A 16,072-nucleotide genomic window follows, 5' to 3' on the forward strand; every position below is an offset into this window, starting at 1 on the left:
ATTCTAGAGGTGTAGAGTTGATTTTGACATATTTGCATGTTCTCCACTAGAATTGATTCTGCCTCCATAATTGATTAAACTTAAACCTAATATTTGTAGCTTCATGACTCCAAACGTGATATTTAACTCAAATTTTTTCTTCATCACACTTGCATAAATACATCCAAACATAAATCACTTCACTTTTAACCAAAATCAATTCATTCAATATCAATTTTCACACAGCAAAACCAAACACACATTTAATAATATAACCAACTATCAATTTTCACACAGCGAAACCAAACACACATTTAATAATATAACCAACTAAATGTCTATTTAGTAAGACATAAAATTGAGCTTACAGCTTGTAGCATATAGCTTATAAGCTCGTGTGATCAAAAAAGACTTGTTTGGTAACTGACATTTTTACACGAGCTTATAACTTATTTTCATGAGCTTATATAGGTTTTTGATAAGTTAAATCAAGCCGCGCTTATCACCTTTTATCTCCATTTTCTTTCACTTTTTGATAAGTTAAATCAAGCCGCGCTTATCACTTTTTATCAAGCCGCGCTTAGACCAAGCCTCCATGAAATCTTCTCTTATTCCCGTGGGTGCATTGGAGTAGTGAAAGAAGTAAGGAGATGTAGCAAGATTGATCGGCTTTTCTTTCATCGGGAAACCAAATTGTCGCAAGGCGAGCTCCGGATTATAGTTGATTCCACCCCGGGTACCAAGAAGAGGTACATTAAGAAACTTTCCACCACCAAGGATAATTTCTTTGACTCTAGCAGCGGGAGTGAGCCAAACCACTTCATTAGGAGTGAGAGCCATGATCCTCTGTGAAATAGTCCAATTCTCTAGATTATCATGGAAAGACTTCGGAAGATGCGAAATAAACCACCTATAGAGAAGAGGTACACAACAAAGAATGTATCCACGACCCTTGCCGGATCGATCGTGAATAGCATGGTATGTGTCAGCTAGCAAAGTAGGAACCGGATTCTTGGAGTGGAAGATCATAATAGCATTCATGTCCACGAAGTCATCAAGGTTTGGAAAGAGAATAAGCCCATAGATAAGGAGTGCAAGAATAGCTTCAAGAGTGTCCTGACAAGTGGTTTTGAGGTTGGCTTTCTCAAGTAGATACTTTGAAGTGAACCCTCGGATGTGAGCCTTAGTGACAAGATTCTTGGAGACATCGGTAGTCTTGAGATAGAGATCTTTAGCAACAACCAGTGGAGTAGGAGGATTCTCAAGTCCCGCGAAAGGTACCCCCTTAGCAATAGATAGATCCATCAAGCAAGAATAAGCCTCGAGTGTGGGCACCAACTGAAAGTCAGGAAAAGTGAAACACAGATACTCCCGATCATAGAATTGCACTAGAGTGTGCACAAGCTTCTCATCCACATTAGTCTGGAGAATAGTAAGTAAGGCCCCGTAACGATGTCGGAAACCAGTCGGATCCTCGATCTTGAGTGCCAAATCTCTCAAACTAGTCAAATCCACTTCCTTGAACTTGTAGGACTTAGTCTTCCCCATTCCTACAATGTTTACAAATTCAAGTTTGTCTAAGCCCTTCGATAAATGCATGGAAAAAAGTTTATGCATGTATGCATGATCACATTCAAGTACGGAGAAAACATGGTGGGTTGAAATTCAAAGTTAAGGAGTCATGGGTGGACACGGTGTCCGGTGAATCTAGGGCTTTGGATAATAGTAACCGGGTTCTACGAAAGTTCCCAAGTTGCAACCTCTCTTGCGTATATCATGGTGCCACGAGACGAACACTCGCTCCATGATTATCCGTAAGAAGGTCTAACTTGAGTGTAGTATCGCGTGACGACTAAAACTCGAGACAACACTCGGTTTAGCCTCCGCACTACATCCTAGAAAATGGCCATGGATGGGTTCGGTTATCTACGGTTCATAGCGTCATAGAACAATTAGAAGTAAAGTGCCTAAACGCGACAACACGCGCCGACAACATCACCCCCAGAATGCCTCAGCTATGTGGGATTGATCGCATAATCCAAAACACGAGGCAACCCCCGGAATGAATTGTCGATTATATCCCTCCTAAATCCTAAGTTCACTCAGTCCGGGTGTAGGACTTTTGATATTCTCACCCCTCATGTTCGCAAGAATTTAAACATTTATTCACATAAGAAAGCAAGTAAAAGAAATAAGTAAAAAGAGCGCAAGCGTGGAAATAAAGACTAGGCGCAACTCTCGAATCTCCCCAGTGAAGTCGCCAGCTGTTTATCTTGGTTTTCGGGTGTCAAACATTGATTACGTTTGAACCTTTTTAACCTTTGATATCTCATTTTTTCTTGGGAAGGGAAAAAATAAGCAAAACCCTTGAGAATCGAGGTCCGGGAGTTGTTTTCGCTACGGGAAGGTGTTAGGCACCCATAACGACTATAGTATCTTATAGGAACCGTCTTTACTTTCTACGAGCACGCTTTATTTTTAAATGCTATTTAAGAAATAATATTTACACCTAAGAGTTTACTAAGTGAAGAATTGGAGGGGGAAGAAGATGTTTGAATTTTTATTTTATTTGAATTGAAGGAATTTTGATCCCTTGCCTACGTACCCTTTTAAGGGATCAAATCCACCGTAGTTCTCTTCCAAAAATATTTTTGTTTTTGTTGGTTGATTTTAAGTTTGAAAATTAGAATTTTGAAGAATGGAGATTGAGAGGCTTCATGAGCATTGAGATTGAAGAAAAAGTGGGGTTTGATTAGTGATTTTTGGAAAAAAGTCAAGTATGATTAATTTTCATTGGAATTTGATTAAGAAAATAGAAAGGAAAATTCAATGGGATTTGATCCCAAGGTTTATTTAGAAAATGATTTGAGTGATGTTGTTCATGTTTTTTGGAAAATTGATTTTTCTAAGTGTAAAACCTAAGCATTCATCTAAACATGCAATCCTAAACATACATCTAAAAATACCTATGTGGTGTGTGTGCATGTGTCGGTGCTTGTGTCGGTGTACATCATTAGAGTCCATTATCCCTTACATCATGCCCTAGTTTACATTCTATGGTCTTGCAAGAATTTAAATTGCATAAAAATAAAGTACAAAAATTCCTAAGCTTTTACATTCTAACTTTTGTATGAATTGTAAAATGTAAGAAAGATAAAGACCAAGAATATGAGATGGAGGATGAGATGCCTTATGGAATGCATGAGACATGAAATGAAAGGGTTAGTAGCACAAGATATAATAGGATAAAGAAATAAGGCAAGAAGATGTTAAACAAAAAGTGGTAAGATTAACAAGAATAAAGTGTCAAAATGCTCTAAAAGTTCACCATAACATCTCAATATGGATATGACCTATAATTCTCTCATTCTAACAATTCTCAAGAGGTTTTGTTGCAGTAATAATGTGAGAGTTATAAGGACATACTCAAGTCAAGAATTATGATAGATTCTTAGGTACATATGGCACTTTATTTCTACACACCACTATCCACATGACTTGCAAAACAAGTAATCCACCACAACACCTCAAACTCCAGTAAAGACATGTCAAACACAGGGGTAAATTCATCACAACTTCACACATCACAAATCAAAAACATGTATCAAGAATTGGAATCAAAATTATGCACATTCTCACAAGTTTTTATTATACAATTCAAGAGATAAAGCCAAAACACAACACATTATTTTTATCCATTTTTCAATACAAGAATATCACACAATAGGTTGCAAAAATGATGAGAAACATTCACAAATTTTTTATAGAATTTTCTAAAAGTTTTTAGGTATGTTGAGGGTGTAAAAACCACAAGACTGTGTGCAAATAGCAAGAAAATCCATAAAAAACGAAAAAAGCAGTAACACAAAACCCAGGCCCAAGCATATGTTGGATCTGGATCATCCAACAGCCTCAGAGGCGTTGGATTGATCCAACTCCTCCAAAACCCTAAATCTAAAGGCCAGGAACACGTGGTGCATCATAAGCCAAAGAGAGAACAGACAACCATTGGATCTGCACCGTACACACAACGAACCAGTGATCAAACGGTCAAGAAAGAAGGAGAGAGTGGACCAGACGTGAACCAGACTGGTTCGTATGAACCGGTTTGGTTCACGTGGTATATAAAAGGCATGGGACCGGTTTTTTATTCATTCTTCCACTTCTTTCTCTTTCTTCTTCCTTCGTTCTCTCTCGTCTTCTCACCGTTCTCTCCGATCTAAACCTAATCAAACCCTAAAACACTCAGAGATTCATGCTAGCTGCAGATTTAAACTTTGATTCCACAAACAAACGGTAGATCGACGTAGTTTGGACTTCGATCTTTACGTTTTCTTTGAAAATATTTTGGATCTTGAATTTTTTTTGAAGGAAACAGTTTTAAAAGCTTCGATCTACGTTGATCTATGGATGAAACGCTTTCGTGCATGTTTTGGAAGAAAAGACGAGATGGTTCATGTGTTTACCTATGTTTCTGAAACTTTTTATGAAATCAACCGTTCTTTCTTCGATCTACACCGTTCTTTGTTCGAAACAACAATTAAACTGGAGATTTAAAGAGAGAAGAACGAGAATTTTACCTCGGTGTAAATCGGAGAACGAACGGAGACGACGACGGAAGACTTCGTGTTTTCCTTCGTTCTTCAGAAATGAGGCTTTGAACCGAAAATAAATCGGTGAATTTGTTGGTTCTTGTACACCGGTGTGATTCAGTTCGTCTTTCTTCTTCTATGGTTTGAATCTGGCTTTGATCCTTCTTCTTCTTACTCTCGAAGTTCCTTCGTGATCGTGATTGAATCTGTCACTGTAAGTGACAGAATCTCACTTGAATTGCGAAGAAACACGATTCAATGATGAAGATTCAGTGATGAATCTCTGAGAATCGTCGTAATTTGCCTCAATTGTGATGAATTTTGATTCTGAAATTTTTAGGGTTTTTTGAATTCGAACTGGTTTTGCGTGATAATTGTTGAATCTGATTCTCTTATGATGAAATTGGTGTGGATTTGTTGTGAAGTGATGTGGATTGGTATGAATTTGAGAGAGTTTGGATGGATTGTGGTTCTGGAAAAACGGTTAGGGTTTGAAGGTTCTTCAAACCTTCATCGTGTTCTTGTGAAATTTCTGGATTTTGATTCTTTGATCTGGGAGAGAGAAATGTTGATGTGTTTGTGAGTTGGCACTGCGTGATTGATTCTTCTGACACTTGTGCAGTGAAAGTGCCTTTTATAGGCTGCCATGTGGCCTTCTGGGCCAATAATGAGCTGACACGTAGACTGGACTTGCTTTGGACTGAATTCTGGACTTATTGCCTTGAGGGACTGATCTGCAATTTCTTAAAATCAAAGGATCAATCTGCAATTGACTTAAAAAGACTAAAAACAAAAAGTTTGACTTGAAGGACTAAAACGTAAATTGGAAAAGATTTTAAAAGAAGAGAAAAAAAACAAAATGGAAGAAAGGACTAAAGTGCAATTTTAACAACTTTGAGGGACTAAAATGAAATTTAAAATAAAATTGGTAAAAAATGTAATCTGAAAATAACGTAAAGTGAAACGATTAAAAACAACAAAACGGACTAAAATGAACCAATTACTTAAATGAGGTACTTTAAAGTAACCTCTCTCTGTCGAAATTTCGTGTGAAATGACCAAAATGCCCCTGGGGACTAAAATGACTCGAAACGACTCAAATGCAATTTTTAAAATGGTTTTTAACAAGGAATTAAAGCAAGAGTTTATACAAGCAAATTAAAAGACTCAGAGAAATTTTTTAGAAATTGAACAGAGTTTTAACACATGAAAAGACTAAAATGCCCCTAGGGGCTAAACTGACTCAAAATGACTTCAAATGCAATTTTTGAAATGGATTTTGACATGGAATTGAAATAAGGATTTATACAAACTAATTGAAAGGACTCAAACAATTTTCAAGGACTAAAATGAGTTTGAATGCAGGAAATGACTAAAATACCCTTTTTCATGAATTTTGCAAATAATATTGAAATAAAATGCAGAGGAAGGTGCAATTGATCAAGGACAAATTCAAATGACTTGAAACACAAGAAAAGAATAAATGAGCTAGTATTTTTAGGTCCAAAATTAGGGTATAACAGCTGCCCCTATTTAAGTTTCTTTGTCCGGAGAGTCAGGAGACGAAGTCTTTGTTTTGACGGGACGAAGACACTTAAATATTAACATTTGCACTGTTTTTGGACATAAAAATACGCTTCTCACATATTCAAAAACATGAATGCCATGCAACACTTTGATTATGAATGCAAGACAAACGAACTGGAGTCTACAGAGCATGTCATATCACTGGGGATTTAGGTAGACATTGTCAGGGTAGACAAACCAGGGGACAAAAGATAGGTACAAGCTGTTCTTTGGATCGAACTTGGCACTTGACCGGAGACATAGTCATATAGGAAGATACAAGCTGTTCTTTGGATCGAACTTGTCGCTTGATTGAAAACACAAACAGATAGGCAGGTACAAACTGTTCTTTGGATCGAACATGCCGTTTGACCGGAGATATAAACAAAAGGTTAGATACAAGCTGTTCTTTGGATCGAACTTGCGGCTTGATCAATATCACAACATGTAAGTAGGTGCAAACTGTTCTTTGGATCGAACTTGTCGTTTGACCGTTAACAAAACATAAGCTAGGGTACAAACTGTTCTTCGGATCGAACTTGCCGTTTCGAACAACTTATTCAAAACAACTTATTTATGCAAAACAACATATTTATGCAAAACAACTTATTCAAAACAGCTTATTTATGCAAAACAGCTTATTCGAAACAACTTATTTATACAAAATAGCTTATTTGTGCAAAACAGCTTATTCAAAACAACTTATTTATACAAAACATCTTATTTGTGCAAAACAGCTTATTCAAAACAACTTATTTATGCAAAACAACATATTTATGCAAAACAACTTATTCAAAACCGCTTATTTATGCAAAACAGCTTATTCGAAACAACTTATTTATACAAAATAGCTTATTTGTTCAAAACAGCTTATTCAAAACCGCTTATTTATGCAAAACAACATATTTATGCAAAACAACTTATTCAAAACAACTTATTTATACAAGTTGTTTCAAATAAGCTGTTTTGCATAATTAAGCTGTTTTGAATAAGTTGTTTTGCATAAATATGTTGTTTTGCATAAATAAGCTGTTTTGAATAAGCTGTTTTGCACAAATAAGCTGTTTTGTATAAATAAGTTGTTTTGTATAAACTGTAATTTTTTTTTTTTTACCCCCTATAGAAAAAGTTTTTTTAAAACTCCCTAATAGGCCATTCAAAAACCAATATTTTTTTTTGAATGGTCTATTAGGGGTTATTCTGAAGAATTTTCTTTTATAGAGGGTAAAAAAAAAAATTACAGGGTGTAAATCCGAAAATAATTATACTCATCAAAAGTTTCATCGCCATGTTCTTTAAGAAAACCCATACTCCCCCATTTTTGTTAAAATCAGTTCAATTTTGATACAATGCCGCTATAAAAAAAAAAGTTTTATATTGCACTAAATCACAACAAATCTTTAAAAAAAATATATGAGAATGGGAAAATTTGTATTATTCATAGTGGTGTTAATATCATTTTACAACGTCCTCGAGTGAATCCGAACTCAATACTATCAAGCTAGATGATTAAAACTCTTAGCACTGAGTTAACATCTCAAGTTGTAATAGTAAATCACGACCAATAAAATGTGTGACTATAATTATTTTTGTACTTATAATTAAAGTCAATTATTTTTAATAATATGATAATGATTAATCAATTAATATTAGTGTAAAATTATTTTTACTTAAATCTTATTTACTAAAGCTTAACCCGTAAAGCTAACCCTAAACCTAATTTTTCCCCCCCATTTTTTCCTCCACTTTTCTAAGTCATTGGATCTTGCGCATTTAGGCGCCATTCAATTTTAGCCATTGATCATATTATATTTATCTCTTCTATTTTCCGAAACAACTATTTCGTATTTATCTCTTCTATTTTCCGAAACAACTATTTCATATTTATCTCTAATTATAATTTTGGTCATATCCGAAATTTGTTATCAATTCACTTAAATCCGAAATTTGTGTCATTGGATCTTGCGCATTTAGGCGCCATTCAATTTTAGCCATTGATCATATTATATTTATCTCTTCTATTTTCCGAAACAACTATTTCGTATTTATCTCTTCTATTTTCCGAAACAACTATTTCATATTTATCTCTAATTATAATTTTGGTCATATCCGAAATTTGTTATCAATTCACTTAAATCCGAAATTTGTTTTGCTATAGTTTTGGCCATCCGAATCCTTATTTATTAATTAACCTAACAAATTTCCCTTTCAAAAAAAAATTAACCTAACAAATTTCATTCGTATCCTTCTTCTTTTTTTTTTTGAAACAAATATTTTCTACACTTTTACGATTGCAATCTTACTTACTAAAGCTTAACCCCTAAAGCTAACCCTAACCCTAATATTTTCCCCCCATTTTTCCCTCCACTTTTCTAAGTCATTGGATCTTGCACATTTAGGCGCCATTCAATTTTAGCCATTGATCATATTTCATATTTATCTCTTCTATTTTCCGAAACAACTATTTCATATTTATCTCTTCTATTTTCCGAAACAATTATTTCATATTTATCTCTTCTATTTTCCGAAACAACTATTTCATATTTATCTCTACTTCCGAAACAAATTGGCCCTACAACTATTTCATATTTATCTATAGCCCTATTTTTCCGAAACAACTATTTTATATTTATCTCTTCTGTTTTCCGAAACAACTATTTCATATTTATCTCTTCTATTTCCCCCAAGCTAACCCTAACCCTAATATTTTTCCTCCATTTTTCTAAACCATTGGATGCTCATCATTAAAGCACCATTCATTATAAACCATTGATCATATATCTTAATGCTATTCTCTTTGCTATCATTCAACTCCTCTCCCAATGCATGTTTCCAACGTGACTTTTATGTTCTCAATGCATATTCAAAATTTTATCATTTTCCAATGTTCCCTTGATGGTATCTACACACGGCTGTGTTCATCTCTATCATCTCATTTTTTCTGAAAATGATATCTTTCTTCTTCTCTCATCATTCCAAATCCTCTCTCTTTCTCATGGATCCTCTCCACCCTTCCCATTCAATTGATTTTTGTCCATCACTTTTACCTTAACCACGATATGCTTGTGAGTTCTCGCATGATCTTTTCCGAACTTCTCTCTCTTGCCATGCCAACCATCGTCGCCGTCACCGGTCACGCCTCCGCTACAGGTTACTTCCTCACATTATCTCACAACTATGTGTTAATGCGATCAGATCCTAGATTTCTCTACATGAGCGAACTTGACATCGATCATGTGATTCCGGCGTGGTTTATTGCGATTGTTGATGCGAAGGTTTGTGATGCAGCGGCGAGGAGGAAGATTGTGATGCAGGCTGCGAAGGTGACGGCGAAGGAGGCGGTGAGATTGGGGATTGTTGATTCAGCGCATGATAGTGTGGAGGAGACAGTGAGATTGGGAATCCTTCATAGATGAAATATGAGGTAACAAAGCATCAGATTTTACTTTTGTGTATTATTTGTTTTGCTTATCTTATTTTCTATTTCTTTATGGCTATTGTTTCCTCCCCACAACACACAGAAGGATCATGTATATTGGGAGGGTTGGTGATTATACAACCAATTTCTTAGTGAAATCAATTAGGAAACAACAAGATCTACATGTTTGTGCTAACTTTTTCTAGGTTATTGATACCTTTGTTAGACTGAGTCCCTTTAATCTGCTCTTATTATGATATGTTAATTTGTTTGGATCAGCAATTGAAAGAAAGTAATTTTAGGTTATGAATTCGTTTTCAGGTTTTTCTCACAGACTTTGTCGTGTTTCTGTTTTGCTTTGGAGTGATCTGGGCTGGTTTGCCTCAGCTGTAGCAGCTTCATGCAATTTTGCTTCTATTGTGTGGTTTTTTTGTCGCCTGCTGCATCAGTTTGTATTATTCAAGTCTATGGTGTTCTACTGCATTTATTTTGTGTTGTGATGCCTTGGTTTAGTGTTTTGATCGCAACGAATCTATCTGGACCGTTGTGCCAATTTTGTTTCTGAGCATGGGTGCGTGTGATTGATGATTTGGCTTTAGGCGGTGGTCTTCGGTCTGCAGATTTTGTACTGTATAATTATTTTTTTGTTCTCAATGCAATTCCCTCTAAGGCTGATGGTGTTAATATTTAGTGTTATGGATATGTAGCTTATGCGGAGATTTGTTTTGTTAGTATTTAACTGTTTAAGTATCTTCAAAATGAGGGTTGATATCAGATTGAGAGAATTTTATTCATTGGGGGTTCAAATGTAACCTACTAACAATTGTGAGTTCTTCCTTTTTGTTTGTCAATTTTCTGCAGTGGTTCTAAAATGATGGTGTTGGTGTTGTAGTTACAGTGTTTGGTACGAGTTGTTATGTAGCCATGGTATTATCATCAATTAAAGCTTTTGATCAATTGCAATAACATCAACTCTTTCATTTAATATGCTATAAAATTTGAATCTTCAAATGGCATTTGTCTTGCAGTTTTGCATAACACCGGAAAAGGAAAATTGTTTCTTTGTTGTTCATTTCCACTGAGATTATGAAAGTTACATAAGTTGTAATCTGGTGATGGAAGGAGGAGGATGAAAGCATATGAAGGATCATGATTTGTGGAAAAACATTTCACATTGTGTTTGAGGTTAGTATCTATGATCACATTGTTTGTAGTTTTCTTTTTAGAATACTTCCAATTGCAAATCACAGCTTTTTATATAAAAAGTTTGGTTCCACATTGCTTTAAGTTTTGTAGTTTTTCTTTCGACATTGTTCTTTTAACATGAACTTTTTATTGTTAAGAAGAACATTCTAATTGTCTTTTGATCAATTTTTCTTATTTTTTAATGATTTATTTTGCCAATCATACAAGATTTGGAGTTTATTTCTGATTCGCAGTTCACATAGTCATGGTCTTCACTTATCAGTTAATTTCGGATTGAATTTATACTTTTAGGTTGATTTCTTGATCTGCATACAATGCTTCAGTTCCTGTTGGATGCATCTCATTTGAATAGGCGTGGTCCTTTTGCCTGTCATCGAGTTGAAGTTCCTCAGTCTGAGTAGTGTGTTCCAGTTTTAGCAGTGTTGAGATATGCATATTGTTTTCGGATTTTGGCTGTTTAATTAGATTATTCAGGTCATCACAAGTAAAATTAAATTAATGTTACATATCTGATGATTGCTAATTTTCTTTAGAGGGATTCGTTTTTGTTTTATGAATAATGTTGCTTGATTGAGTTTCCAATTGTTATGTTGTCATAGCAGGTAAACAAAATGGCACATTTGAGTGAAAGATGAACATGTTCTAAAGTGGTGTTGGGCTTGCTTATTGCTCTGCGATTTTTATTGTGGTTGTTGCAGTGTGATCACTATGTTTTGGTTCAGCTATGGTGTTACCATGGATTATATTTTTGTATTCTCTTTTGGTTACAATTGGATGCATGGGCATAGTTTTTGAGGGTATTATGTGCAGCTATTTTTGGGTCCCTTAGTGGTTGTTTTAGGGTAGTTTTTATCTGGTTTTTGAGTGCATTATCACACAATTTTTTGATGTGCTTTGGCCGTTCTTTGTTCGCATATAGTATACCCTTTGTGTGTTGTTTTTGTGCATTATCAATGAAGTTTGGCTGTTTAAAAAAACATATAGATGTTGTTATATTTTTTTCAAGTTTCTATGTAAAATAAGGTCTCCACAAAAATGTGTTTTATATTACATCGTTTGATTTAATCAATATTAAAATGAAACATACTTATTCTAAATGTTGATTTACATGAAGTCCACAAACATGATAAAGAGAATAATCATCTCTATTGTTTAAATGTACTATTGTTTTGTTTCTTTTGTACTTTTGCATCCACCATATGTTAGATTTAATGCTTATGTGAACTTTCACCCATAACTTTGTATTTCAGCTAATGTCTTAAAAAATTGATTTTGAATATGAACTACTCATTATATCATAGCTCAATACATTGAATCATTAAGTTTGGTTTTTTAAGTGACAAGTTTTGGTTTTTTGCTAAAATAGGTTTTTATTTTTATATTCAGTTTGGTCCTAATGATCCTTTATTTTTTGTGCTTGAAGGACAAGCGATATCTGGAAGTAATATAGGTGACAAAGTGTTTATTCCAAGATTATCTTTAACCCCATCTGATATCAGAATTCCTTTTAAGTTTCAAAGAAGGCAATTTTCGATAGCTGTTTCTTTTGCAATGATTATCAACAAAAGTCAAGGCCAATCTCTAAAGCATGTGGGAGTATATTTACCATCGCCTGTCTTTTCTCATGGTCAATTGTACGTGGCATTGTCAAGGGTGACTTCAAGAGATGGTTTGAAGATATTAGTATCCAACGATGATGTTGAAGAGGCGGATGTAACGTCTAATGTGATTTATAGAGAAGTTTTTTGAATTAACCATGTTATAGTCCATCTCTTGGTATGACTTATGCAATACTGTATCTTTAATTCTAAACTTTTTCCTTAGTGTTGAGTGGTCTATTACAAGTTTACATATTTTTGTTAATTTTTACAATCGATATGACCTGTGCGGAGCACGGGTCTGAGTTCTAGTTATTTTAAAAAATACACATGCAATTTAATAGTTATCTAATTTTTCATATAAAGCACTTTATGTATTCAAAGTGTGTAACATATAGTGCCAAATAAGAAAAATAGAGACAATTTTAAAAACACCAATTTGGCATTAGTTATATCCATTTAAGCTATTATATTTGATTCTATTTTTCACAAAAGTTATTAGATTCAATAATTCATTTGTCCCTAGGTTGTCATTGTGTAATTGGTAATCTAAGAATTCCATCGTGTGTGATTGGTTTTGAACGTTATAATTTTCGTTTTCGATTATATATGTGATAATGTTGTTGCCAAAAAAGTATTTTGCTTTACGTAAGAGATAGGTTTTTTATCTTTTTATGTAACATGCTCGGTTTTGATGTTGTCACGAAGTATAAATTAATGGATAACTAAACAATTAGGTAAAGTTATAGTACAAAATTAGGTATTTCACCAAAAAGTTTACAATTTACAAATTGTGTAGTGGGATATATATATGATTCGTAATTATACATAGACAACCATGCATGCCAAAATACGACTCAAAAGACGTATCAAATTGTGGTTATATAATTTCACTAACAAATTGAATACTGTCACTATTGTTTTTAATTAGGAACAATGTACCTTCACTGATTAAACCCACAAATATTCATTTGTTTTTAAAATTTTAAAATCGCAAATTCCGGCAAGAGCACCATTGTGCGCCGCCGTGGAGGTCGTTGGAGCTCCGTTGGTGCACCACCACCTTTTATTTATTTATTTTATTGCAAAAAGAAAAATGTTTTAGACTTTATAAAAAATATGTTTTGGGGTTAGACAAAAAATAAGCATTGGGCTTAATTAAAAAAATTATTTTGGGCTTAGACAAATAAATAGAGTTGAATTATTTTTCTTTTTGCACCAATTTATTAACAAAATAATTATGTAAAACAAATTTTAAAAAATAAATTACACATTTTAAAAGATGGATCAGATTGATATTCATCCATCAAAATCTAATAATGGATGGATTGGATGGACTTTATATTTAATGGATTTTAATGGACTAATGAATTTTTTTGATCCATCCTTCCATTAGGATCAAAATTCATTTCTATACAATCCAGCCATTTTGCCACCCCTACTATAAACACAACTTTATGCAAAAAGGTTATTTATATCTACATTAGAAACGAGGGCCACTTTGGAATCTCTTTGTTCTAAAGCCATACATGTCTTTGTCCTTGGAAAATTGCTCTTCTCCCTTTCAAAATTGTTCATTCCCTTAATTCAATGTAGCGTGAGTTAACTCGCGCTCGGCATTTTCTAGCGTGAATTAACTCACGCTGGACATTTTTCAACGTGATTTAACTCACGCTGACACATTTAAGATCAGTGAATGAGCAAAAACAAAAGGGAGAAGAGCAATTTCTTTGTCCTTGGGTGTTAACCCAAAACTTGAAAGGAAATAGTTGTCTAGGTAAAAGTGTAACTTTTTTGGTTAATTGAAGTTTCAAAATGCCATTTCAAAAAAAATAAAATTTGAAGTTACAAAATAAAATTTTAAAATCGGACAAGTTTTCTCTTTATAACATGAGAATTACATGCATCTAGCTATGTCCAACTTGGATAGCTGTGATGTGTTTGAATATAAGTTATATGAAATCATATTTTTTTTTAAGAATTTATATGAAATCATTGCTAGCTCAAATCTAGGTAATTATTAATTTGGACTAAGAATATAGTTAATTATGACTAAATTATAATTTGTATACACTATATTATTGTGTAATGTTTTTTTACACATGCATTCAATCAAAAATTACCATTGCCATTCAAATAGAAATCACAAATTACCATTTTTTTTACTTGTGTGAACTCACATCACAATATATATTGATGTGATTCAGTTAGATGTACAAGTATAAAAGTTTTACACAGTTATGCAAAACACAAAACTAAAGTGGCATATATTAAAGAGAATAATGTCACATGTGTCCTTTAGATTATAATTAAAACCACCTTAGAGAGAGTTGAGAAATTAGTGGATATACTCCCTCTCCCTCACGTGATACTTTTGATTACTTATTTTAGGTCAAAGAATAAAATGTTTTTTTTTTAAATGAACAAAAGAATGTTTAATACTATTATAAAATTTGTCAAAGTTATCCTTCATTTGAAGTATAACATGGTTAATAATAATAGTTTCGCTTTAGTGCACATGATCAAGATATATGAGTCAACTAGAAGAACACTTTCATATATTTCAAATTACTCTCATCAGCACATATACCGAAGTGGATTAATTAAGAATCATGACTAACCGAAAGCTTAACAAGACTAATCCTTAATATTTAAATTTAATAACTTAATCAAGACTTGCTAATTTTGTTTTTTATAATAGAAATTGTACTTCGAATAAAGAACGATTTAATCTGCTTTGGAAAACAATATTACCACGGAAGACATTATATGGTAAACAATATTAAAAAAGAAGAACAACCATATGTAATTATTTATTTTGATATATGTAATTGATCAAATTATAACATCAAAATATTATATATCGTAGATGTGTCCTGCAAAGGTGTAACTTCAACCCTCGCTACCATCATTAGGTTTTTGTTGATGGAAAATCTATAAATATATCTCTTTAAGTATTTTTTTTGAGTCTTGAGGTTTGCTATGTTCCTAGTTTGTCCCGAGATCCAACTCACCTACAATTTCATTTTTATAAAAATAAAAAATTGGTTTGATTTTCAACTAAAATTTGATCTGATTTGATATTGGGTGTTGTCTAACATGCACAAATAAATTACTCTCGCACATGCATAAGTCTATTTTCTATTGTTGAATCAATAAATTACATCTTATTTTATTTAATTTAATGGTGAAACTTATTAATCCATGAGTGAAACAACCATGTGTATGGTGCAAGCCTATCTTCCTTGCGTACCATAGATTTGACAAATGGCTTAGACTCAAGTCTTGTGGATGGAAAAACAAAAGTTGACAATACATTATGCACATGTATTTTAGATCAATAATATCAAACTTTAAATAAGATTTAATATTTTTTATAAGCTTAAACAAAAGTTTTTGTCCCTCAAATATATTCCTGGTGGTGAAAGGCTTGAGAGACAGTAGATATGATAAAGTGCGAGTTTGAACCTTCAATTCTTCACTTCTCAATAATTAGTGTGTGTGATTTTCGTCGATAAGCTCTTTAAAACATAAAAATTAATAATAATTTGTCATTTAATATAATAGTTGTATGTGAATAGAACTGTAGAATCGCATTTTTTTCTTCAATAAGAAAGAGGTAATCCTATTTAAAGTGAGTTAGACACTAAATACAAATACCTCTCTAGTGAAGATTTGAACACATGTTTTAATAATATAATTTTATAATTTGA

The 16,072-nt window shown here is 33.3% G+C and overlaps 1 long non-coding RNA gene across 2 annotated transcripts; it reads left to right on the plus strand.

Annotated features, from left to right (window-relative positions):
• The first annotated feature begins 8,927 nt into the window (after positions 1 to 8,927).
• Positions 8,928 to 12,584, plus strand: LOC146903776 (uncharacterized). Of its 2 annotated transcripts, XR_015019177.1 has the most exons (6): positions 8,928 to 9,287; positions 9,426 to 9,561; positions 9,877 to 10,482; positions 10,584 to 10,740; positions 11,053 to 11,235; positions 11,364 to 11,740. It is a non-coding gene; the product is annotated as an uncharacterized LOC146903776 (long non-coding RNA). The 2 variants fall into 2 exon arrangements; XR_015019178.1 differs by lacking the exons at positions 11,053 to 11,235; positions 11,364 to 11,740 and adding an exon at positions 12,185 to 12,584 and having other exon boundaries at positions 8,972 to 9,287.
• Positions 12,585 to 16,072: the final 3,488 nt, after the last annotated feature.

This window comes from Medicago sativa, chromosome 7 (assembly GCF_051527215.1).
Source record: "Medicago sativa cultivar Bolivia chromosome 7, Bolivia_mono, whole genome shotgun sequence".
NCBI lineage: Eukaryota > Viridiplantae > Streptophyta > Magnoliopsida > Fabales > Fabaceae > Medicago > Medicago sativa.